Source organism: Chrysochloris asiatica, unplaced genomic scaffold, assembly GCF_000296735.1.
Source record: "Chrysochloris asiatica unplaced genomic scaffold, ChrAsi1.0 scaffold00112, whole genome shotgun sequence".
NCBI lineage: Eukaryota > Metazoa > Chordata > Mammalia > Afrosoricida > Chrysochloridae > Chrysochloris > Chrysochloris asiatica.
In genome coordinates, this window is record NW_006408630.1 from 2,706,794 (window position 1) to 2,720,576 (window position 13,783).

The window sequence follows — 13,783 nt, forward strand, 5'->3', positions numbered from 1 at the left end:
GATGGCCAAACTTTGTCTCTCATACTTTGGACATATTGTCAGGAAGGAACAGTTGCTAGAGAAGGATATCATGCTTGGTAAGATAGAGGGTCAGAGAAAAAGAGGAAAATCCCCAATGAGATGAATTGGCCAGGTAGCAGCAACGATGGACTCAAGAATGCCAACAGTAGTGAGGTTGGCCCAAGATCAAGCAGTGTTTGGTTCTGCTGTGCATAAGTTCGCTATGGGTTGGTACTGACTCTATAGTACCTAACAACAACAACAACAAAAGAGTTGGAACAAACTTAACAACAACAAAGACGCAAAATCTAGGTCTTCTTTATATAGATCAGAGAAGAATCTCTTCTCAACAATGTTTAGATCACCCTGAATAATAATCTACCATCTCCTTTCTATAGCTAGGGGTCAGGGGCAAATCATTTAATGTAGCAATAAAACCCCGAGCCTTCATAGGATTGATTCCTGTTAACCTTCAGCTTATAGCCAGCAATACAGCTGGGAGCTTGATCCCATAAAAGCAAAGAGATTAATTCTGTCAGCAGCAAAATTATTCTCTTCTGGAGTGACACATCTTCTAGCTTACTTAGCATTGCAGTCATCTTCAAAAGAATATTTCAAGATCTATCTTGAAGTACAAAGCTACCTGTGATAGGATAATATCCATATACCTATAAAGAAGACAAGTTAAAATTATTCAAATTTATGCACCAACCACTAAACCCAGTGATGATGAAATTGAAGAATTCTACCAGCTTTTTAAGTTTGAAATTGATCAAACATACAATAGAAACTTATTGCTAATTACTAGTGATTGGAATGCAAAGGTTGGAAACAAAGAGGAAGGGTCAGTAGTTGGATAATATGGCACTGGCGATAGAAACGATGCTGGAGATCGCATGATAGAATTTTGCAAGACCAATGACTTCTTCATTGCACATACCTTTTTCAAACAACACAAAAGACAACTATACACATGCACCTCACCAGACTAAATACACAGAAATCAAATTGACTGCATCTGTGGAAAAAGACAGTGGAAAAGCTCCATATCATCAGCCAAAACAAGGAAAAGAGCTGATCGTGGAACAGACCATCCATTGCTCCTATGTAAGTTAAGGCTGAAGCTGAAGAAACTTTAAAAAGGTCCATAAGAGCCAAAATATAACCTTGAGCACATCCCACCTGCATTTAGAGATCATCTGAAGAACCAATTTGATGAATTAGATACTAATGACTGAAGACCAGAAGAGATATGGGATGACATCAAGAACATCATATGTGAAGAAAGCAAAAGGTCATTATGAAGAAAAGAATGAAGGAAAAGACCAAAATGAGTATCAGAAGAGACTCTGAAACTTGTGCCCCAACATTTCTTGCTCTCCAGATGCTAAAGCCAATGGAAAAAAGGAGGATGTAAAAGAGCTTAACAGAACATTTCAAAGTGTAGCTCAAGAAGACAAACTCAAATATTGTAATGAAATGTGCAAAGAACTTGAGTAAGGAAACCAAAATGGAAGAATACAGTCAGCATTTCTCATGCTGAAAGAACTGAAGAAAAAAAATTCAAACCTTGACTTGCAATATTGAAGGATAAGCACTTCATAAGCACCATAGAATAAGCACTTGACTGCAAGGTCAGTTTGAAGTACAAGGGTGATGGTTCAAACTTACTAACTGGTCCTCAAAGACCCTATACAAGGTCATTAAGAGTCAGAACTGACTCAAAGGCACTTAACAAGAGCAATCATAGACAAAATATTCAATGATGCAGAAATCCTCAAAAGAAGATGAAAGCCACTGTACTAAAAAGAAATAGTTGATGTTCAACCATTTTAAGAGGTACCATGCCATCAAGAAGTCCTGGTGTGGTGCTGTGGGCTAATGCGTCAGACTGCAAAGCCATTTGAACTGCAAGATCTGTGGTCCAAGCTCACCAGCTGCTCCTTGGAAACCCTATACAGGGTCACTATGGGTCAGAACCGACTCAACGACACTTAACGACAACATACCATCAAAGACCTAGAGTTAGAAAACGAAAGCATAGAACATGCTCAACATTTCTCAAGCTAAGGGAATGGAAGAAAATATTTGTGCCACAACTTGTGGTATTGAAGGATTCTATAGACAAAATATTGAATTATGCAGAAATCATCAAAAGAAGATGGAAGGAATACACAAAGTCACTGTACTAAAAAGAAATGGTCTGTGCTCAACTATTTCAAGAGGTAGCGTATGATCAAGAGTCACTGATACTGAAGGAAGAAGTCCAAGGTGCAATGAAGTCATGGGCAGTAAACAAAGCATTGGAAATTTATGCAATACAAATTGAAATATTTCAACAAACTGATGCAGCACTAGAAACAATTAATCATCTATGCCAAGAAATTTGGAAGACAGCTACCAGGCCAACTGACTGGAATAGAGTCATATTTGTGCCCATTCCAGAGAGATGACCCAATGGGATGCAGAAATCATTGGAAAATACCATTAATATCACATTCAAGTAAAATTTTGCTAAAGATAGTACACAAATGACTGAAACCATACATTGACAGAGAAATTCCAAAAGGTTCAGTCCTGATTCAGACATGGAAAAAGGAATATCATTGCTGACGTCAGATGGAACTTGGCTGAAAGCAGAGAATACAAGAAAGATGTTTACCTGTACTTTAATGATTACACAAAGGCTTTAGATTGTGGGAATGGTGACAAGTTTTGCACAACATTGAGGTGAAAAAGTATTCCAGATTAGTTAATTGTGCTCATGAGGAATGTGAACATAGACCAAGAAGCAGTTATTCGAACAGAACAATTGAACACGGAATGGTTTAAAATTAGAACAGTTGTGTGCCAGGGTTACATTCTTTCACCATTATTCAAACTGTAAGTTGAGTAAATAATTAGAAATCCTGTATTATATGAAGAGAAATGTGGTGTCAGGGTTGGAGGAAGATTCATTATGCAGATGATACATATGCAGATGATACAACCAACCTTGCTGAAACAATGCTTGCTGAAAGTGAGGAGGACTTAAAATACTTAGTGATGAAAATCAAAGACCACAGACTTCAGTATGGGTTGCACCTCAATGTAGAGAAAACAAAAACCCTCACCACTAGACTAATAAACAACATCCATATCAATTGAGAAAATATTGAAGTTGTCAAAGACTTCATTTTGTTCAGATCAACCATCAATACTCATGGAAGCAACAATAAAGAAATCAAGATTTTTTTAATATTGTGAACTGAGTGATAGTTTACATGGGAGAACATTGGTTTTACATCATCATTTCATCGCAATGATTACGATCTCCTCCATGCATCATCACACCATTCAACAGTATTTGCTTCCATTCCCTCTGTTTTTGTTTGGTTGTTGTTGTTTTTTTCGTTTTGTTTTGTTTTTTGGAGGGGGACTATGTAATGTACACAAAAATACTCAGTAATGTAGAATAATTTAAACAACCAAAGGGCACATTCTGCAAGCCTGCCTCTTGACTGCCAGCACCCAGACCCTCTCTTTCCATGAATCCAGAGTCCTCAGCTGCTCCCTCTCTCCATGTCCTCATCTCTGCCTCCATCTCTGGTGCTGCTGTCTCTCTGGATAAGGTCCCACATTCTGCTTGTGCTCTTCTCCCTTAATAGTCCTAAGGGTCCTCTGTTTCTGGACTGTAAGATCAACTATTCCCATTTTTGTTACAAAAGTTCCACCTTTACAGTTGTGACGGTCACAATTAGTCATGATAACATTTGCTTACTATTAAGTCATAAGAATCTTATCCCCATCTCTTTTCACCAGACCCATCTAGACAAGATGAAAACTATTTAGTGGGGACTTTACCTTCCCCTGCACACTCTTAAACTAAACTCCCTCTTAAAAACTTGTAAACCAGTCACTTTGTACCTTTATTGCCCCCTCATTTTAGGTAGCCAATGTCTAAGTCGCCCGTCCCTATCAACCTGCATACAGAGGGAATAGGATCAATATTGATATGAAAACTTCTTCCCTCTCAGTTGATATTTTGAGCTACTACATCCATAAGTATAGGTCAAGTTCATCAAATTGTAACAATTTACCCTCATTTCCTTTATCAATTTATTTATTTATTTATTTATTTCTTCCTCTAGTTGAGTTCTGGTGTCCTGGTGTGGGACTGTGGGTTAATGTGCCAGACTGCAAAGCTGTTTGAACTGCAAGGTTGGTGGTTCAAACACACCAGCTGCTCCTCAGAAACCCTATACAGGGTAGCTATGGGTTGGAATTGACTTGGCACTTAACAGCAACAACAAGTCGAGTTCTGATTATCAAGCCATCAATGTTAGGTCAAATGGGTGCTGTCTGGAAGTTTGGGCATTCTTGTGTGTCTCCCCTCACTTCATAACAGCTGGATGCTTCACTCTTCAGTTCTAGCCATCCATGGCTATATCCTTGTCCATGGGCTCAGGAGTCCTCAAGTCTCACCAAACTTCAGACCAACCAGCCTTTCATCTTTTCTCTCTCATCTCCAGGTCAACAGGAATCTATGGAACATGGCTGAACTCAGCCCATTTCTTCATTTCTGCTTTTCCCCCTCTTCCACTCACCCATAGACCAATGTGGTCACCAGCAAGTTTACATGCCTGCTCATATGTTCCCTTTGAGTTTCAGTCTTGGAGGAGAGTTTGTCCTGAAGAGACTTGATTGATTGCCTTGATGGAACCCTGGTGAACAATTTGCTTGATCTTATTGTAGCCAATCAGACTGACATTGTTTTTTAAATTTTTTTCTTGCTGAAGTTTCATCTTCTGTTGCTCTAGCTGTTCCAGGCTGGTCTTTCAAATGATGTTTTGCATTAGGCAAATCTGCTATGCAAGACTGCTTTAAAGTGTTCAAGAGCAAAAATGTCAGTTTGAGGACTAAAGTGCATCTGACCCAAGCTATGTTGTCTTCAGTAACCGCATATGCATGTGAAAGTTGGACAGTGAATAAGGAAGACCCCCAACATGATGGATTGGCAGAGTGGCAGCAACTATCGGTTCAAAAGTAGCAATGATTGTGAGGTTGGTGCAGGATTGGGCAATGTTTCATTCTGCTGTGCACAGGGTCACTATGAATCGGTACCAACTCGATAGCACATAAAAACAACAACATACCATCAAAACCAATGATACTGAAGGAAGAAGTCCGTGGTGCACTGAAGGCATTGGCAAAGGACAAGGCTCTGGGAATTAACGTAATACAAAGTAAATCTTTCAACAAACTGATGGAGCTATGGAGGCACTCATTCTTTATTCCAAGAAATTTGGAAGACAGCTACCTGGCCAACTGACTGGAAGAGATTCATATTTGTCCTTATCCCAATGGATTGTGGAACTTATTGGACAATATCATAAATATCATATGGAAGTAAAGTTTTGCTAAAGATAATTCAAAAACATCTGCAACAGTACATTGCCAGGAAACTGCCAGAGGTTCAACCTGGATTCAGATGAAAATGAGCAAAGAGGGATATCATTGCTGATATCAGATGGATCTTGGCTGAAAGCAGAGGATAATAGAAAGATGTTTATCTGTGCTTTATTGACTATGTAAAGACTTTTGATTGTGTAGATTAAGCCAAGTTATGGATAGCATTGTGGAGAATGAGTATTCTGGAACACTTAAATGCATTCATGAGGAACCTATACATCATCCAACAGAGAGTTGTTTGAACAGAACCAGGGAACACTGAATGGCTTGAAATTAGGAAAGGTAGTGACAGTGTTGTTTTCTTTCACCATACTTATTCAATCTGTGTGCTAAGCACATAATCTAAGAAGCTGGATTAGATAAAGAAGAAAGTGTCATAAGGATTAGAGGAAGACTTATCAATAACAAGCATTGCTTGCTAAAAGTGAAGAGGACTTAAAATACTTACTGGTGGAGATCAAAGACCTGAGCAATTGGTGTGGGTTTAACCTTAATGTAAAGAAAACAAAGATCCTTACCACTGGATCAATAAATAGAACTAAGAGAAATGGAGAAAAGATTGAAGTTGTCAAAGACTTCATTTTGCTTGGTTCAACTATTAACACTCAGGGAAGCAGCAGTCAAGAAATCAAATGACATATCGCTTTGGCAAATCTGCTGCACAAGACCTCTTTAAAGTATTCAAGAGCAAAGATGTTAGTTTGTGGAATAAGGTATGCCTGTTCCAAGCCGTGATATTTTCAACAGCCTCATATGCATGTGAAAGTTGGAAAATAAAAAAGGAAGACAGTAGAAGAATTAATACATTTTATTTATGGTGTTGGAGGAGAATATTAAAATTCTGTGTATCACCAAAAGAACAAACAAGTCTGTGTTGGAAGAAGTATAGCCAGAACGCTCCTTGGAAACCAGGTTGTCCAGATTTAGTTTGCTATAATTCGGACATATTATCATTAGGTAACAGTCCCTGGAGAAGGGCATCATCTTTGTAAAGTGAAGGAACACCAAAAAAGAGGAAGACCCCAAACAAAATGGATTGGCACAGTAGCAGTAGCAATGGGCTCAAATGTAGCTATAATTGTTATGTTGGCACAGAACCAGGCATTGTTTCTTTCTGATGTGTATAGGTCACTCCCTATGAGTCTGTACCAACTAAACAGCACCTAACAACAACAACAAAAGGCAGACATCAACAACTTATCTGTCAGTTTGTTGTACTGTGGTTGCTTCTGTGTTTCTATGATGTAAAAGCTATGCCACCGGTATTTTAATACCAGGAGAGTCACTTATAGTTGACAAGTTTCAGCAGAGGTTCTAGAGTAAAAGTGACTAGGAAGAAGGCGAGTCAGATCACTTTTGAATGGCAGCTCCTGAAAACCTAATGAGTAGCAGAGGAACATTTTCAGGTATAGGGTAAAAAAGTCAGGGATAGGGCCAAAAATTTGGAAGCCACTCAAAACAAGACTGGGGAAGAACTGCCTCCTAAAAATTGAGTTGACCACGATGACATTAATATAGCATTTGGAATCATTTGCTAATGGGGCACAACTCAAAATAAGAAGAAACAGCTGCAAACATCCATTAATAATAGGAGTGTTGAATGATGCAGGAAGCATCAAAAGAAGGTGGAAGGAGTATATTGAGTCACTGTACCAAAAAGAATAGTTTGATGCTCAATCATTTCAAGAGGTAGCATATAATCAAGAACTAATGATATTGATGAAAGAAGTCCAGGCTGCACTAGCGAAAAACAAACCTCCAGGAATTGACAGAATACAAGTTGAAATGTTCCAACAAACTGATGCAACACTGGAGAGGCTCACAAAAATTTTGTATAAAAATTTTTATACTGGAAGATCCATATGTGTACCCATTCCAAAGAAAGGTGATCCAACAAAATGTGAATATCATTGAATACTACCGTTAATATCACATATGAGTAAAATTTTGCTGAAGATAATTCAGTGACAATTGGAGCAGTATATCTACAGGGAGCTGCCAGAAATTCAAGTCCAATTTAGAAGAAGACATGTTGTTGTTGTTAAGTGTCATCGAGTCGGTTTCGACCCATAGCGACCCTTTACAGGGTTTCCAAGGGTATAAATCTTTACGGGAGTAGAAAGCCTCATCTTTCTCCTGCGGAGCGGCTGGTAGTTTCGAACCACTGACCTTAAGGTTCGCAGCCTGATTCGTAACCACTACGCTACCAGAGCTCCTTAGAAGAAGACATAGAATGAAGGATATCATTGCTGATGCCAGATTGGATCTTGACTCAAAGAAGACAATACCAGAAAGAAGTTTACTTGTGCTTTATTTACTATACACAGGCATTTAATTATGTGCATCAGATCAGGTTATGTAAAACATTGTGAAGAAAGTGTATTCTAGAAGATTTAATTGTGATCATGAGGAACCTGTACATAGACCAAAAGGCAGTCACTGGAACAGAACAGAGGATATTGAATGGTTTTAAATCAGAAAAGGTGTATGTCAGGGTTGTATCCTGTCACCAAATTTATTCAATCTGTATGCTGAGCAAATAATCCTAGAAGCTAGATTATATGAACAAGGTTGGAGGAAGACTCATTAATAACATGTGATATGCAGATGACACGACCTTGCTTGCTGGAAGCAAAGAGAACTTGAAATACTTACTGGTGGAGATTAAATACTAGGCATTCAGTATGGATTGCACCTCAATGTAAAGAAAATAAAAATTCTCACAAGGGGACCAATAAATAACATAATGGTAAAAGGGGATAAGATTGAAGTTGTCCAATACTTCATTTTGCTTGGCTCCACCATCAACACTCATGGAAGAAGCAATCAAGAAATAAAAAACATGTATAGGCAAGCCTTCTGCAAAAAAAAATGTTTTAAAGGTGTTAAACAGAAAAGATAACAATTTGAGGACTAGGGCGCACCTAAGTTAAGTCATAGCAGTATTTCAGTTGCCACATATGCATATGAAAGTTGGACAGTGTATAAGAAGATTGCAGAAAAGTCCATTTATTTGAATTATTGTCTTTATAAAAAATGTTGAAAGTACCATGAACTATCAGAGGAATAAATAAATCTGCCTTTGAAGAAGTGCAACCAGAAGGCTCCTTAGAAATGAGGATGGCAAGATTTCATCTCTCGTTCTTTGGACATGTTGTACCTGGAGTTGCTATGAGTTGAAACCAACTTGACAGCACCTAAAATTGGCAATATAATTAAAAAACAGAATGTAAAGTTTTCAAATAATGACAATGTAGAGCTAACATAAATGCACCCACTTATCACTTATTGTCATGATTGAGTTCCAATGAGTAAGTCATCCTGTGAAAATGGAGGATGACCACATTAGATTACAAAAAGGAGAATGATTGCTTCATTTTTTAACTGCCAAATTATATTACATAAAAGCCAAATTTCATTACAGAACTGCCAAACTACATTACTTACCATAACAACATCATTTTTTATAGAAGCTAAGTCAACTTCAAGACACTTTGGGACAAACTCTATGAATGAAAAAAAACAAAAAACTAAAAAACCCAAGGATCTCTTGCCAGAAAAAGAAAAAAAACAAAACACACACAAAAAAAATCCATCAGTTACATACACACATGACTCAAAACTTACAGTCCGATAATGTAGATAAATTTGTTTTAAATTGGTTGACACATGGCAAGTATTATTCTTTTTTATTTAGCTCCTATTTGTTTTTGTTGTTCAGTGTTGTTGAGTCAGTTCCAAGTCTTAGTGACTCTGTACACAACAAAAATAAACACTGCCTTGCACTATGTCATCCTCACAGTTACATTTGAGTCCATTGTTGTTGCCACTGTGTCAATCCTAGTAGAGTCCTGGAGTCCTGGTTCAAAGCTGTGGGTTAATGCAAGGTTGGTTTGAACCACAAGGTTGGCGGTTCAAGCTCACCAACCACTCCTCAGAAACCCTATACAGGGTTGCTATGAGTCAGAACTGACTTGACAGCACTTAACAACAACAATAGACTACTATATATGTGTTTAGTTTTTATAATCCTCGTGAACATACAATTAAGTAATGAAAAGACAAATAATCATATTGAAAATGGCAAAAAAAGAAGACACTTCTCAAGAGAAAATATACAAATGGCCACAGTACATGAAAAATGTGTTTCCCATTGTCAATCATGAGGGAAATACAAACAGAAACAAAAACTGATTTCTCTATACTACAAATCCATTGAAATGGATATAATCATTTGACAACATTTGTAGGAGAGCATAAGGAGCAACCAGGGTTCTCATGTATTGTTTATGGGATACAAAATGGCACAACTACTCTGGAAAACACTTTGGAAGTTTTAAAAACATAGACACACACACACCTATCCTACAATCCAGCAATTCCACTTATAAGTACTTACTTACCTAAGAAAAATAAAAGCATATGTCCATAAAGATCTTGAACAAGAATGTTTATAGCAGCTTTATTCATAAAAATTAAATTCATTAAAAAAAAAAAAAAGCTGGAAGTAGCAGATGGCTATCAAAAGGGAAACGGATAAAAACAGTGTTGTACATACTTACTTACAACAAAAAGGAACAGATTGATGATACATGTAGTAAAATAGATGTGTCTCAAAATGTACTGAAGCAAAGAAACAAAAAGGTGCCTACTGAATTTATATGTAATTCTAGACTGAGCAAAGCGAAATAAGATGCTAGAAACCATATCAGTGATTGTTTGGGAAGGGCTGTTGACTTAAGATAGGACATAAAGTACTCTGTGTAGTGATGGAAATATTCCATTAAGTGTCAGGAGTGTATGCATTTCTCAAACTGATTGAATGACATTCTTAAGAACTGAACATTTTACTGTGTGTAAAATATACTTCAATGAAAATATATTTTTTTAAAGTGCACTGGCAAATCCAGTGCACAGGCAAATTATTCTTTATATGCAATATAGTATAACTTGACATGCAAAATGAAAAGTCATTATTAATTTCCAAATGTTATCTTAATTAATGCTGCATTTCAACTTTAGAGAAGTTAGACTAAATCAGATACATGTAAAAGAGATAAGTCATTTTAATTTTGCATATAATTGATTTTTTGGTGAGCAGAGAACCTTCCTAGAGTCTGATTTGTATAAACAGCATAGTGTTTTGGTTAACATAAAGGTCAATTTACTTCATTGGACAACAGAGGAACGGGGACAGGGGCTTCACAGAGCAGGCATCAGATTGGCATAAATTGCAAGCTCATGCAATCATTAGAGTATCTGATTGAGTTCCATTTCATATAGGACTCAAAGAGAGGGTTATTAACAAGGAAATAATGCTTATCAGGATACAGAAGAATATATAGAAAATGTAAATAAAGTCAGAAAGGTGGGAAAGGGTCTCCTGTTTAATTATGATTCTTCATGGGAAAGAGGTGGGGGAAGTAATGTGGTTAGGATGATGGTGAATGTGCACTAAGAGTTCAGAATGAATTTGTTTCTGCCCAAGGTGATGTTACAAATTACTCAAGCTTCTAAATATTCCTTTATATGTGGTTCAGAGATCTAGCACTATCCCCTGAGTCTGCTTGGTCGGGTATTCTGTGTTGTTGGTGATGGAGCTCTTCACTGCATGTCTACCTGATCCACCATCTTAGAAGCACAAAGGAATATTTAGAAGTTTGGAAGGCTTACAGCTAGGGGAATGTGTAGCAGAATCAAGAAATCCATTGCTTTATAATTAAAGACACTCAGCTAGTCCTGGAGCCACCTTCTTAGGAGAGACCAAGCAGGGGAAGGATCAGAGCAGCCACAAATGCCTGATGGAACCGCAGAGATGCAGGTGTGGCCATTCTTTTTTTTTTTTTGTATCTGTTTATTGGTCTTTCGCCGTCTGCACACCTCCATTCTGGTGACTAGAGGGGATGCCTGAGCAAATGGACACCCTGCCCCCACCCCTGGAGGGTTCTACTACACATGAACACAGATCTCCTAGAAATTTAAAGTGACAGTTTCCACTTAAAACCAAATGGCCACCACTCATCTGTCAATTTGTCACACTGTGGTGGCTTGTGAGTTGCTGTGATTCTGAAAGCTATGCCACTGGTATTTTAAAGACCAGCAGGGTCAGGTGGACAGGTTTCAGATGAGCTTCCAGACAAAGACAGACTAGAAAGAAAGAGTGACAAATTACTTCCAAATATATAGTCACTGAAAATTTTATGAATAGCAGAGAAACATTGTCAGATATAGTGCCGGGAAATATGCCCCTCAGGGTGGAAGGCACTCAAAATGCAACTGGGAAGACCTGCCTCCTCAAAGTAGAGTTGACCGTGATAATGCAAATGGAGTAAAGTCCATGGGAGAAAAGTCTGTGGGACCTTCATTTGCTGATGGGGCACAACTAAAAATGAAGAGAAACAGTTGTAAACATCCATTGAAAATCGGAACATGGAATGTACGAAGTATGAATGTGGGAAAATTTGAAGTTGTCAAAAATGAAATGGAACGCATAAACATCGACATCTTAGGCATTAGTGAGCTGAAATGGACTGGTATTGGCCATTTTGAATCTGACAACCACATGGTTTACTATGCCAGGAATGACAAATTGAAGAGGAATGGTGTTGCATTCATTGTCAAAAAGAAAATATCCAGATCAGTCATGAGGTACAACGCTGTTGGTGATAGAATATTATGCATGCACCTACAGGGAAGGCAAGTTAATACCACTATTATTCAAATTTATGCACCAACAACTAAAGCCAGTGAAGATGAAATAGAAGAATTCTACCAACTTCTTCAATCAGAAATTGATCAAACACACAACCAAGATGTATTGATCCTTACTGGTGATTGGCATGCAAAGGTTGGGAGCAAAGAGGAAGGATCAGTACTTGGAAAATATGGCCTTGGTAATTGAAATGATGCTGGAGAACACATGATAGAATTCTGCAAAACCAATGATTTGTTCATTTCAAATACCTTCTTTAGACAGCATAAGAGATGACTATACACACAGACAAGGAGCTCTGGTAGTGTAGTGACTATGAATTGGCCTGTGAACAGCATGGTCAGCAGTTCAAAACTATCAGCTGTTCCATGGAAGAAAAATGAAGCTTTCTGTCCCCGCAAAGATTTACAGCCTCGGAAACCCTGTACAGGGTCACTATGAGTCGGAACCGACTCCACGGCACATAACAACAACAACAACATACACATGGACATCACCAGATGGAATACATAGAAATCAAATTGAGTACATCTGTGGAAAGAGATGATGGAAAAGCTCAATATCATCAGACAAAACAAGGCCAGAGGCAGACTGTGGAACAGACCATCAGTTACTCATATGCAAATTCAAACTGAAGCTGAAGAACATGAAAACAAGTCCACAAGAGCCAAAATATGACCATGAATATATCCCACCTGAATTTAGAGACCAGATTTGATACATTAAACACTGAAGACTGAAGACCAGAAGGGTTGTGGGATGACATTAAAACATCATACATGAAGAAAGTAGAAAGTCATTGAGAAAACAAGTAAGAAGGAAAAGGTGAAAATGGATGTTAGAAGAGACACTGAAACTTGCTCTCCAGCATAGAGATGCTAAAGCAAATGGAAGAAATAAGGAGGTACAAGAGCTGAACAGAAAATTTCAAAGATTAGCTCGAGAAGATAAAGCCAAATATTACAAAAAAAGGTGCAAAGATCTGGAATCAGAAAACCAAAAAGGAAGAACATGCTTAGTATTTCTCAAGCTGGGGGAACTGAAGAAAAAATTCAAGCCTCGACTTTCATTACTGAAAGATTCTCTGGGCAAATTATGGAATGATGCAGAAAGCATCAAGAAAAGATGGAAGGAATACACAGAGTCACTGTACCAAAAGCAAATGGTTAATGTTCAACCATTTCAAGAGGTAGCATATGATCAAGAGCCAATTATATTTATGGAGGCAGTCCAAGGTATATTGAAGGAACTAGCAAAGAACAAGGCACCAAGAATTTATGGAATAAAAATTGAAATATTTCAAGAAAGTCAGCTGGCACAGGAAGCACTCACTCATCTCTGCCAAGAAATTTGGAAGACATCTGGCTGACTGACTGGAAGAGATCCATGTTTGTGCCCATTCCAAAGAGAGGTGACCCAGCGGAATGCGGAAATCATCTGACAATCTCGTTGATATTCCATGCGAGTAAATTTTTGCTAAAGGTAATACAGAAATGACAATATTCATACATTGACAGAGAACTTTCAGAGGTTCAAGCTGGATTCAGAAGAGGCCGTGGAATGAGGGATATCATTGCTGATGTCCGATGGATCTTGGCTGAAAGCAGAGAATATCAGAAA